A 10,920-nucleotide genomic window follows, 5' to 3' on the forward strand; every position below is an offset into this window, starting at 1 on the left:
AGTGGGTGGTGGCAATTTAGCTGCAGAGATCTGGATGAAATGGATTATCTGGATCCTTTTCAATCTGGCTTCAGGCCCAGCTTTAGGTCTGAAACTTGTCTGATCACCCTGGTGTATGATGCAGGAGCAGGTCACCAGCTTGGGGGTCATCCTGGATTCTCTGCTGTTCTTGAATGCCCAGGTGGTGACAGCAGGCAGAGGGTCTGTTATATAGTGGGTCCATACAAATAAAGGAAGGCATAGAGATAACAGCTCAATATGTTTATTCCATCTTCAGAACAGAACCTGGCAATGAAACACAAGGGAAACACCCCTGGTTTTTTATAGCCTTTAGCTCTGCCCAGACTTCCCATGATTGGTGCAGTTGAAACCTTAACTAGAGGGCCAATCAGACGGTAGGATTTCAATCCATCACCCAATTGGCCAGCCATAAGTCTGGGCCAATCAGTTATACAGGATTTCGATCCTGCATAACTTACATGCATAACAGGGTCTTTTGCTCAACTTAGGTTGGTGTGCTGGTTGTGGCCATATCTAAGTCCTTGGGACTTAGGCTCAGTTGACCATGCCTTGGTAATAGCAAAACATGACTATTGCAATGCACTGTATGGGGCTGCCCTTGAGTACCATCCAGAAATTACAGTTAGGACAGAATGCAGTGGCCCTTGTAGTCTTGGAGGTTAGGCAATTTGACTCAGCCAGTCTTGTGCTTCTGCAGTTATACTGCCTGTTGATCTGTTTCTGGGCCCAATTCAGGTTGCTGATACAGCTCTATACAGCTTGGGATCATGATATTTGAGGGATTTTTTCCCATATGACCCATCCCTAAAGTCAACAGAAGGGACCGTGCTGCACATGCTGTCTCTGGCAGAGGCCAGATTGATGGCAAAGAGGAGCAGAGCCTTCTCTGTGATGGCACCTCTATTGTGGAATTCCCTCCAAGTAGGATTAAGAAATACCCCTCCCAGTTAGCCTTCCAGCAAGGACTAAAGACTTCCCTGTTCTACCTGGCCTTACCTTCCTAATTAGTAGCGTTGTGGTTTTGTGGTTGTATTTTGTTTTAATTTTACTGCTTTATGATTCCTATGATTATTGCATTTTATATTTTGTTTATATTTTTATGTTTTATACCATTTTTTCTCTATGTTGTACACCACCTGGAACACTCCATTTATTTGGAGGAAAATATGGGATATAAATCATTTGAATGAATGAATGAATGAATGAATGAATGTGCTGCTGTAGTTTCTTTCACCAGCCACTCCTGTATCCCACTCACTGTTTCCTTGATGAGGAATGACCACGTATGTGCTGCCAAATAAAAGGTTTTCCTGCATGTTCATTTGCAAATTAGTATTTTACATGCCATGATTTACACTTCCGGATCAGTGGATGGAAAGTAAATTAACTTATTTCATTTCATTCTGCAGGCTTTAGGGTGATTTGAGCTGGATTGTTTGCTGAGGTCATGGAATAGGCTGACCCACAATTTGTGAGCCTTCAGCTCTATTATCCAGAAACAGACAAAAAGATCTTCACTACAATGAGTATAAAGCATAATGTATTTTTTTTTCCATTTAAACTGTAAACACAGAAAAACCCGGTGTGACAGATTGGCTTAAAAGAGGTCACATTGCCAGACAATTTGAGGACAGGGGAGAAATAACAGTTCTGTCAAGCCACACTTAGGACTTCAAATCCAAATGAGGGCAGTAGGAAAACAGCTCTTGTTGAACGTCTGCAGGATAATGTATATGCAGCAGCAGGAGCATGACTGGTGCCTATTATTGTAAAACATGTCTTACACTCATTTTCACCATCCCTTGAGGTGGAATATGAAGAAAAAGTCTTTGACTATTTTCCCCTCTCCCGGCATTAAGCTATTCAGTATCTGTTTTGCACTGAAGCATTACAGATATAGTGTTACCCTGGAAATATAAATTATTATTAATTTATTCAACATTTTGGCCACTGTTAACCAAATTAGACCAAAAAAAAACTCCCCAACTTCCCTTTGCTAAGTAGATATTCTCTCTCGGATTAGCAAAAGGACACCACAGTCAAACTTAAGGTCATTTACATAGAATTTTGCGAACTTGCAGTGGTCCATGACAGTCTTTGTGGCTCAAATGTTGCTATTCTTGATTTTTTTTTTTCTTATTCTCATTTTCATTTCGCTGAAGAGGATAAACCCTGCTTTTGGTTTACAATAGCTTTGGAATAAAAGTCTTGCCCCCTTGTCTCTCCTCAAGTTTTCCCCAAGCGCCCCATCTCCAGTCTCCATCTCTTTCTAGCAATGAAAAATGAATTTATGTTCAACCTTCCTATATAAACCATTTTGAGTCTATCGAAAAGACAGTAAATTAAATAAATAAATAAATAAATGCCTCCCCTTATATCTGTGCACTTCAGTAAGAGCCAATGGTCAAATTTGAAGTAGTTTTGATTTCCTTCCTATGAGATGATTGCTACTTGTTTAAGACAAGGAAGGAATAGATTCTGAAGCAGATTTCGAGTTCAATGTGTGTCTCCCCTCACTTCCCACAATGCTTCAATTCATGCCGCCTCCCCTTCTAATGTGCTCTCTTTTTAAGTAAGTTGTATAGTGCGGGTTTCCAAGAGCCCCCAACAAAACAGAGAGAAAACTTCCCAGTGGTTTGGGTTGGAGGTGAACAATTGCATATCTCTGACAGGGACAATCTCTTGTTTCTTGGACTTCATCCTTGAGTGGGCAAGAAGAAAAATAATCATCCCCATGAAATCAAAGGTTCTCTCTACACATGGGAGTAAGGAAGAAAGCTGCTTGCCAGGACTAGGTCTCTGTCTCCTTGAATCTGCCTTGGCTACTGGAGGAGCCTGATAGTCAGCATGGGACCATCCAGTGATAGGCAGTTTTCTTAATACAGAGGTCACTTGTGCTTTCAAGCGTTTTTGAACAAACAAATCCCCATGTTCCCCTCATGGCTACAGGCTCACCAGTCCTGGACTGGCCCTGGAGCATACAACAAAGAGAAAGAGACACCAGTTAAGAGCCAATGGGAAGGTGGCAGTTGCAGACAGGGTTCAAAGACTCTCATGAATATAAAAGTGACATGGAAAAAAGCCACCTGGCAGAGCAGGGGGCAGGAGACAACCAAAAGCCCAATATCAATCAGAACCACAGTGTGGAAAAAAGAGAACCCTGTGGTTTACCTAAGTAACTATTCACCATGTTAAAGAGGGACCTGTTGACACACCAGATTAAGCAGACTCACATTCTATTGCACACATATTTAGTGCTGGTTTGAGTCATTACTACAGGTAGATTTCTAATCATTTGCTCACTTAGCAATTGGTGACCTGCAACTCAGTTTGTGAACTAACTCCACTGAAAGCAGCAACTTTCATGTGGAACCTCAATCAGTGAGTGGTGTTTGATCTGTGATGGAACATTCACACATGGAAGTCACTGCTTGATGCCGCAGTCATCAAATGATGAATTTGAAATTCTGAATCAGCCCTTGGCCTCCTGCTCTAACTAATGCCTTCATGCACCTATTAGGCAAACTTACTCATCCGTATTTATTCAGCCACTCATTCCTCTTTATTGAATTATTTTGACATAGACTTAATATTAACTGAACCTTTATATTCTCCCCTGGCCTGATATAGCTGTATCCCATTTTTATGGTGGGGAGCCCAGTTATAGGTAGAAAGCCTGTGCGCTGTAGAGTTATTAGACTTGAATCTGGGAAATGAAGTCTGGTTGCCAGCATTTTATTCTGTACTGATCCACATCTTTGCAATGTTTTACTATATTAAAGGTCCAATCCTAACTAGGACTGGTGCACAGCAGGTTTATGACAGCGGAACAGTGTTCCACTGTCATAAAATGGCTGCCAACAACACACTCAGCCCACTGGTGGTGGCCTTTTGCAAGTCCCCTGCCCCCACTAGGAGCCTGCTGCCCCTATGTGAGCTGGTAAGCCTGTGGAGGGAATAGCGCATGAGTGGGAAGGGGAAGGAACAGGGGAGTGTCTAAGGGGAGTGGTGGGTGGAACTGGGTGGAGATTGGCAGCAGAACTTGCAGTGATACTCTCATTCTGTTTTTCCCCCATTCCATTTCCCTTAATCACCTTGGACTTGCACCAGCAAAGTGGCTGGCACACATCCAAGGTGACCCATTGGGCTAGCTGAATCTGAACCTTGGGTAAGGGAACAAATGTTCCCTTACAAATGTCAGGGAACATGACTGCCCCCTGCAGGTTGAAGCTTGTGCTCAGTTGGGGGGTGAATTTAGTTAGGATTAAAAGCTGAAAGGCTTTTAACTATGAATGGCCTTGATACCTTGGCTGAGATGTGGGATTAAAATCTAATAAATTAAAAATAAAATAAATTCCCACTGATATTTGAGGACGTTTTCCCTTGTTATTGAATTGTTTTTAAAAGCATTCATTCTTAGTCCCACTGAATATTTTGTTCTAAGAATAACATATGTATGTGGTGTGTTTCCCTAGTAACAATGTGACTTGCTTTTCTCTTTTCTTCTTAAAAAATGTGCACTGTAATTATGTTTCATGATCTTCACCTCCCCAAAATTTTGCCAAAATCCTGCCTCATTACTGGATCAGTTTCCCTGTGAGTTCTGGAGAACCTTAATGTGATTTTTTCAATATTTACACACAAATATACATGTTGCACAGGCAAATACTGAGACAGGGTTAAATCTTTAAACCAGCTATAGATTTCCAAAGGTTTAAATTTAGAGCCTGGGGAGGGACTTTAGTTCAGCAGAAGAACATCTGAACTAAGAGCATCAGAAGAGCTTTGTATGAAGAAATTACCTGGTTCAATCCCAAACCTCTCTTATGAAAGCAGAGAAAACAGATTCCCATTTGAAACTTGTCAGCTACTTCCAGTCAGTATCAACAATACTGAACTAAATGGACCAACAATCTGACTCAGTATAGGGCAACTTCATGTAAGAGCTCCATCTTGCCAGCTAATTTCAAATCAGGTGTAGGTCATTCTCAGTTGCTGTAATTAAGCACTGAGCAGAGAGACCCTGCTTCCTTACTGGTGGGGCACTGAGATGTGGCATCAGAGGCAGGGAGATGCTAGCTCATCACAGAGCAAGTACTCAGCGTATGATTGAGCAACAACACCCTGCATGACATGGGCATTGATGTCTGTATGCAATTCAGGATGCTGCTGACAGTACGGTGCATGGTACTGACTCGGCCTGTCCTTACCCTTCAACACCTCCTGGTAAGCATATGGACTCCCCTTCTGCAACCATATACATACTCCCACCCCATCTTTCCTCCCCTTGACAGACTTTACTGCCAGAGAAGAAATTCTTGAAGAAATTACTGCAGCATGGATCACATACGCTAGAGCCAAGATATGAATTTATTAACCACTTAAGAGCCACAATGTGAAGCTGCCATTCTCAGAGAGACCTCCGGAAAAACCATTTTGCACACATACACCAATAGTGCCACCTTCCCAATAAGTGCAAGCAACACTTACCAGTCATCCTAAGTTCTGCCTGCCTATCTATCTGTATACAGGGAGGCTAGGCTGTGTGTCTGTAATCAAGTGTTTCTCAAACAGTGGGTCATGAGACAATTTCAGGTGGGTCCCCATTCATTTCAATATTTTATTTTTAATATTTTAGACTTGATGCTACCATGGTATGTGACTGCATTTGGGGAAATATTACAGATCTGTACATTAATAGGCTATTATATATATGCTTTTAACAATGATAGTAAATGGGACTTACGCCTGGATAAGTGTAGGTAGGATTGCAGCCTAGCAATGTTAAAAAAGTTTCCTGCTTGATGATGTCACTTCTGGTCATGACATCATTTTCAGTGGGTCCTGACAGATTCTCATTCTAAAAAGTACATCCCAGTGCTAAAAGTTTGAGAACCACTGATCAAGAGTATTGAAGCAATAGGTTAAGAGTTAGTGGTGTAATGGATAGTGTGTTGGACCAGGGCCAGCCTAAGGGCAATTTGGCCAAATTGGGGTCTGCACCTGGAGGGGCCCCACCCTGAGGCAGCAAGCACCCTCAGCCACAGCTGGCACTTCATTCCATAGCTGATTATCCAGCATGGAATCTTCCATGCTGAGATTTTGCGAGGAGAGCATTACTGCTGGTCAGCCCTCCCTCCTACCCACCTGCCCCTGGGTCTGATTGGTTTGAAATCCCTTCCTCCCCAAGCAGTGATGCTACTGTTGGGTGCCTCACCACTACTGCTCATCCTGGTGAGTGGGGAAGGGGGGCGTGGAAAAATAATTGTCATTAGGAGTTGCCCAACAGCTGATAAGGCCAGCCCTAAACAAGTCTCACTTATGATGAAGCTGCTAGTAGTGATCTAGGGCACACAGTGATCTAGTGACACAATCTTTCAACCTAACCTGCTTCACAGGGTTGTTGTAGGATACAACAGAATAGCACCTTATAGACATCTTGAATATATATATATATATATATATATGAGAGAGAGAGAGAGAGAGAGAGAGAGAGAGAGAGAGAGAGAGAGTAAGTAAGTAAGTAAGTATAAGTATAGTATAAGTATATATATAAGTATAAGTAAGTATATATAAGTTTAATCTTTGATGCCCAAAACAACAAAGAGAATCTCACATCCTACCAAAATCTTATGCAGGAAAATACCCTTTCTGATTCCAGTGACTTCCTGGCACTTGAGGGGGAATGCAATGCTAGCCCCGCCTCAGCCACTGGAATCCTGCAACCTCACTCATAGGGGAGGCACCCCAGGCCTCAGAACACCCTTCAGGCACAACTGGAGCACAGCTCCTATTGCATTCATTGGAGTATACAGCACAGGTTAGGGGGTAGCACTGAAAGGTGTGTCCCAAGGTGACACTCCTTTCAGCTACACTGCAGAAGTTGACCCAATATAATTTTTTTCAAGAAAATTCAAGTGATGAGCTTCGCTCAAGTTGTGGGATTCATAGACAGTTTTAGTAATAGGTTTGGAAAGATATTTCCGCAGGTATAACAGGTCAATATTCTGCCTAAGTAAGTGTAACTGAACCAGGGTGACCAGATGCAATGGAGGACAGAGTGCCTATACCTTTAACCATTGTGTAACAGAGAGATTTTTGGCAGGTGCAGCTTTTTAAATCCTTCCATGTTTTGCTGCACCTGCCAAAATTCCCTGTTATACAGTGGTTAAAGGTATAGGCCCTCTGTCCTCCATTGCATCTGGTCACCCTGAATGGAACTAAAGGCCTATTTTTTTCCCTTATCCTCATTGCCCCATCCTGCTTCTCTCTCTATGTTGTTTTTAGAAATGGGCTATGTTTCAGAATGCCAGATGCAAGGGAGGGCACCAGGATGCAGGTCTTGTTATTTGGTGGGCTGCTGTGAGATACAGGAAGATGGACTAGATGGGCCTATGGCCTGATCCAGTGGGGCTGTTCTTATGTTTCCACTTGGGACAAGTTTAGATTGTAAGTTCTTTGAGACTGGGGGGCTATCTTCTTGTTTATTATTCTATAAAGTACCATGGGTGTCGATGGCACTAAATAAATAGTAAATAACAGTAAAAGCTTATTTATAACTTGATGTATTCTTTGCTCCCAGCTATGTTGCAGCTGGGCCTGGAATATGGACAAAAGATATACCTGTTCAAATAATGTACTCTTTCCAAAAGGACAGGCAACTATAAAAAGAAATTAGTCATCTAGAAGGGTGAAAAGCTAATTTGATTTGGGGGGGGGCAACTTTATCAGTCACTGGTAATGTTCTTTATCTATCACACACTGTTTATTGTTGCACCCTTTTCAGCATTCAGTGCTATAGTATTCATGCCATTTTGCACATATACCCGGTTGTAAGTCCTTTTCAAAGAATTCACAAGTATCTTGAGTCAAGAGGATTCAAAAGTGAAAAGAATCAGGCAGCCCATGTGGTGGGGATCAATTTACAGTCCTGCAGGGTTAAAGGGGAGAATGTTCAGCTTCATCCAAGACCTGAGAAACTTGACATACGCAAACCTTACATGCATAGCATATAGAAGCTAGAAAGAAAGGTGCCCCCTAATGAGGTTTTTTTGCGCTTGGGTGAGCGGAAGGGGCTGCTTCAGAAGACTAATAACTGAAAACGTTCCAGAGCTTTTGTTCCAGAGAAATGGCAGGCACTTTCCATCCCCTTTGAGGGGGAAAAAAGGACAGCCTTTTGGGAGCCTCCACGAGAGATGTGGATTTTAAGGGCGACCTAAGGTCATACAGAGCTAATCAAGCGAAAACAATAATAAAATTAGCCTGACAGTCAGCAAGTATCTGAGGACTTTATCAAAACAAAATGGCAAAGAAAAAAAAAAGAATTGGAAATGGACAAACTCGCTGGAGCAAAGGATCAAATCCTCAAGGTGGCATTGTGCAAGTGTGTGTGTGTGGGGGGGAGGATTAAATTATTTATTCATTGTTAATTTATTTATTTATGTATGTGCAAATGACTGAGCTGCTGCAGGTGTTGTTTCTGAAAAGGCCCAGGTTTAGAGCCAAGGCTGGAATATTGGTCCATTTAACTCATTATTTTCCTTAAGGCGATCAAAACATTGACTTTTATGTAGGAGATAGAGAAGGAAAAACCATATGTGTACCAGGACTCATGAGGAATCTAAGCAACACTAAGAACCAAAGTATTTCACTCCCATTCAGGAACAGAGATGGGGGGGGGCGCGACACTCTGTGGCAGAGTTTAATGTCCAGGAAATTAGCAAATGAATGCTTAAATCAATATGTCAAACGAACAAAAAAAACCCTTGTTTGTTTAAACAGATTTATAAAACCTCTTGGGAATATGCATCAAATTTGACCATTTTAAAAATTCTTTCTTTTTGTTAGCAGAAAAGATGCATTTTGATTTATTTGAGTTGTCTGTCTTTATCTGATGTATATGCATACAGTATTTTCAATTTCACACTTCTTATTTAAAAGACAATCGAGTTCATCCTTTATCCCTAAAATGGACTGTCATTAACATTTGAATTTCACCATATCTTCAGATGGGTACATACATATGTATATAGGTGAAACACATAGGTATTTTATTATTCCCCTTCCCCCTGCAATTTTTATGGTACTTGAAATTGTCATCCCATGTTCCTTTGACCCAATAAAGCATGCCACAGTGGGAGTTTTGTGTAGGACATGACCCTAGGGGGAGAGGAACACAACATCTCAGCATGGAATTGTGGGGGGGGGGGGAGGCAAAAAGTCACATCTGGGGGGGAAGACAACAGTATCACATCAAGTGAATCCCCTGCATCAGGAGTAGATCCTCCTACTTTTGTGCACTTCTATAAAGACTTCCAGGAAGGCTTGAGTATTATCTACCAAGAAAGATGTTTAATTAGACTCCTGTTCACAGGATTGATGCTAATTTGACATATGGCTCATCAAGACAAATACCAGGAAAGCAGGGTCTAATTCTGCAAACAGCAGGGACACAAAAATTGCTGTTATACCTTGGAGGCTAATTGGTTTATTATGACATAAACTTTCCTAGATAAGAGTCTGCATCATTCTTTAAAGGCATACCATTGCACATGTAGGAAATATAGGAACCACAGGTTGTTTCCAACCTGCTTTTCTAGGCCCCTTGTAAAAGCCATACCCAACTTTCCCTTGGAAAATGGATCTGTGGTGAGTTATCACATGGTAGCATTGCGAGGCTGGAGTGACACAGAGAAACACTTTTGGTGGGGGATGAGACTTTTGTTCCCTAAGCCTGAAGAAAGGAACTAAGAACGTGGAGTGTATGAAACTTGGTCAATGTTGATATTTACTGACAATTTTTAAGATTTAAGGATCCAAAGGGAAATGTAAAATATAATAATTCTGGTTAAGTGTAGTTTTTTTTTCAGGCCCCAAAGTTCAGATATGGCTGATTGAACAACAGCTGTCATTCAGCGACAGAAGGAGAAAGATGGACACTTTTAACAGGGTTGGGACTTAGGGATAAGACTTTCAATGATTAAGAATAATTTTGTAGGGATGTTTAAAAATCCTTCATTTGGTGAACAACAGCTCTTAACTTTATCAAGTGTTGAACCCACAGGAGACCACAGGAATAAGAAACAATAGTGAGTGAGGGAGGGAGGGAGAGATTTGCTTGTATAGACCAAAGTTTAAAACATTTGGAACACCTGAGTTGTAGAACTGTAATATTCAAGCCAGATTCCAGAATGATAGTGTATAAGCAGGAATCATGGGCAGCCCATGCTGCTACACTGCCTGAATCCACCCATAATTTGATTCTCCCATGCACCTGCCCCTTGTGGAAGAGGGTGATGGGCAAAGAAGTGAGCAAATGAGCAAGCGGGGGTAGGGCACGTAACAGGGTGTGCAAGTAAGTGGGCAGGAGAGCACCCCCAACTGATGGATAGAGAGAGATGCTCTGTTCCCTTCCCAGCAATGAGGCATGCAGACTCCCTCATCTATGCCACTTCTGTTCCCAATGAGCCATGCACTGCTGCTGTTCATTGGAAAGAGAAACAAGCTGCGCACCACACTCCTGATAAAAGAAGGGGGGGGGACAGATTCCAAATTGCCTCTCCATGTCTATTTGATGCTTCATAACTTAAGACAGGATGGACAGGGAGAAGCAGTTTGGAACTGCAGCAGCTATTTTCTTCCTTCTTTCTTCCGCCGTGCTCCATTTGCTGCCCCTTCAGCTTTGCCTCTCCACGCAAACTCTTTCAAATCACCTTATGTTAAGCTTGGCCCTGGCTGGAATGGAACAGGCTGTTCATGATAAAACTGATGCAAAATATCCCAGCCAGTGGAATTGTTAGAGACCTCGTAATATTTTAGATGTGAAGCCCTTCTAACACAGTTGTATGATTTTATTAATTCCTTCCCAGTCAGAACCCAAACAGATGAATCAAGACAGAA

The sequence above is a fragment of the Tiliqua scincoides genome, chromosome 6 (assembly GCF_035046505.1).
Source record: "Tiliqua scincoides isolate rTilSci1 chromosome 6, rTilSci1.hap2, whole genome shotgun sequence".
NCBI classification, from domain to species: domain Eukaryota; kingdom Metazoa; phylum Chordata; class Lepidosauria; order Squamata; family Scincidae; genus Tiliqua; species Tiliqua scincoides.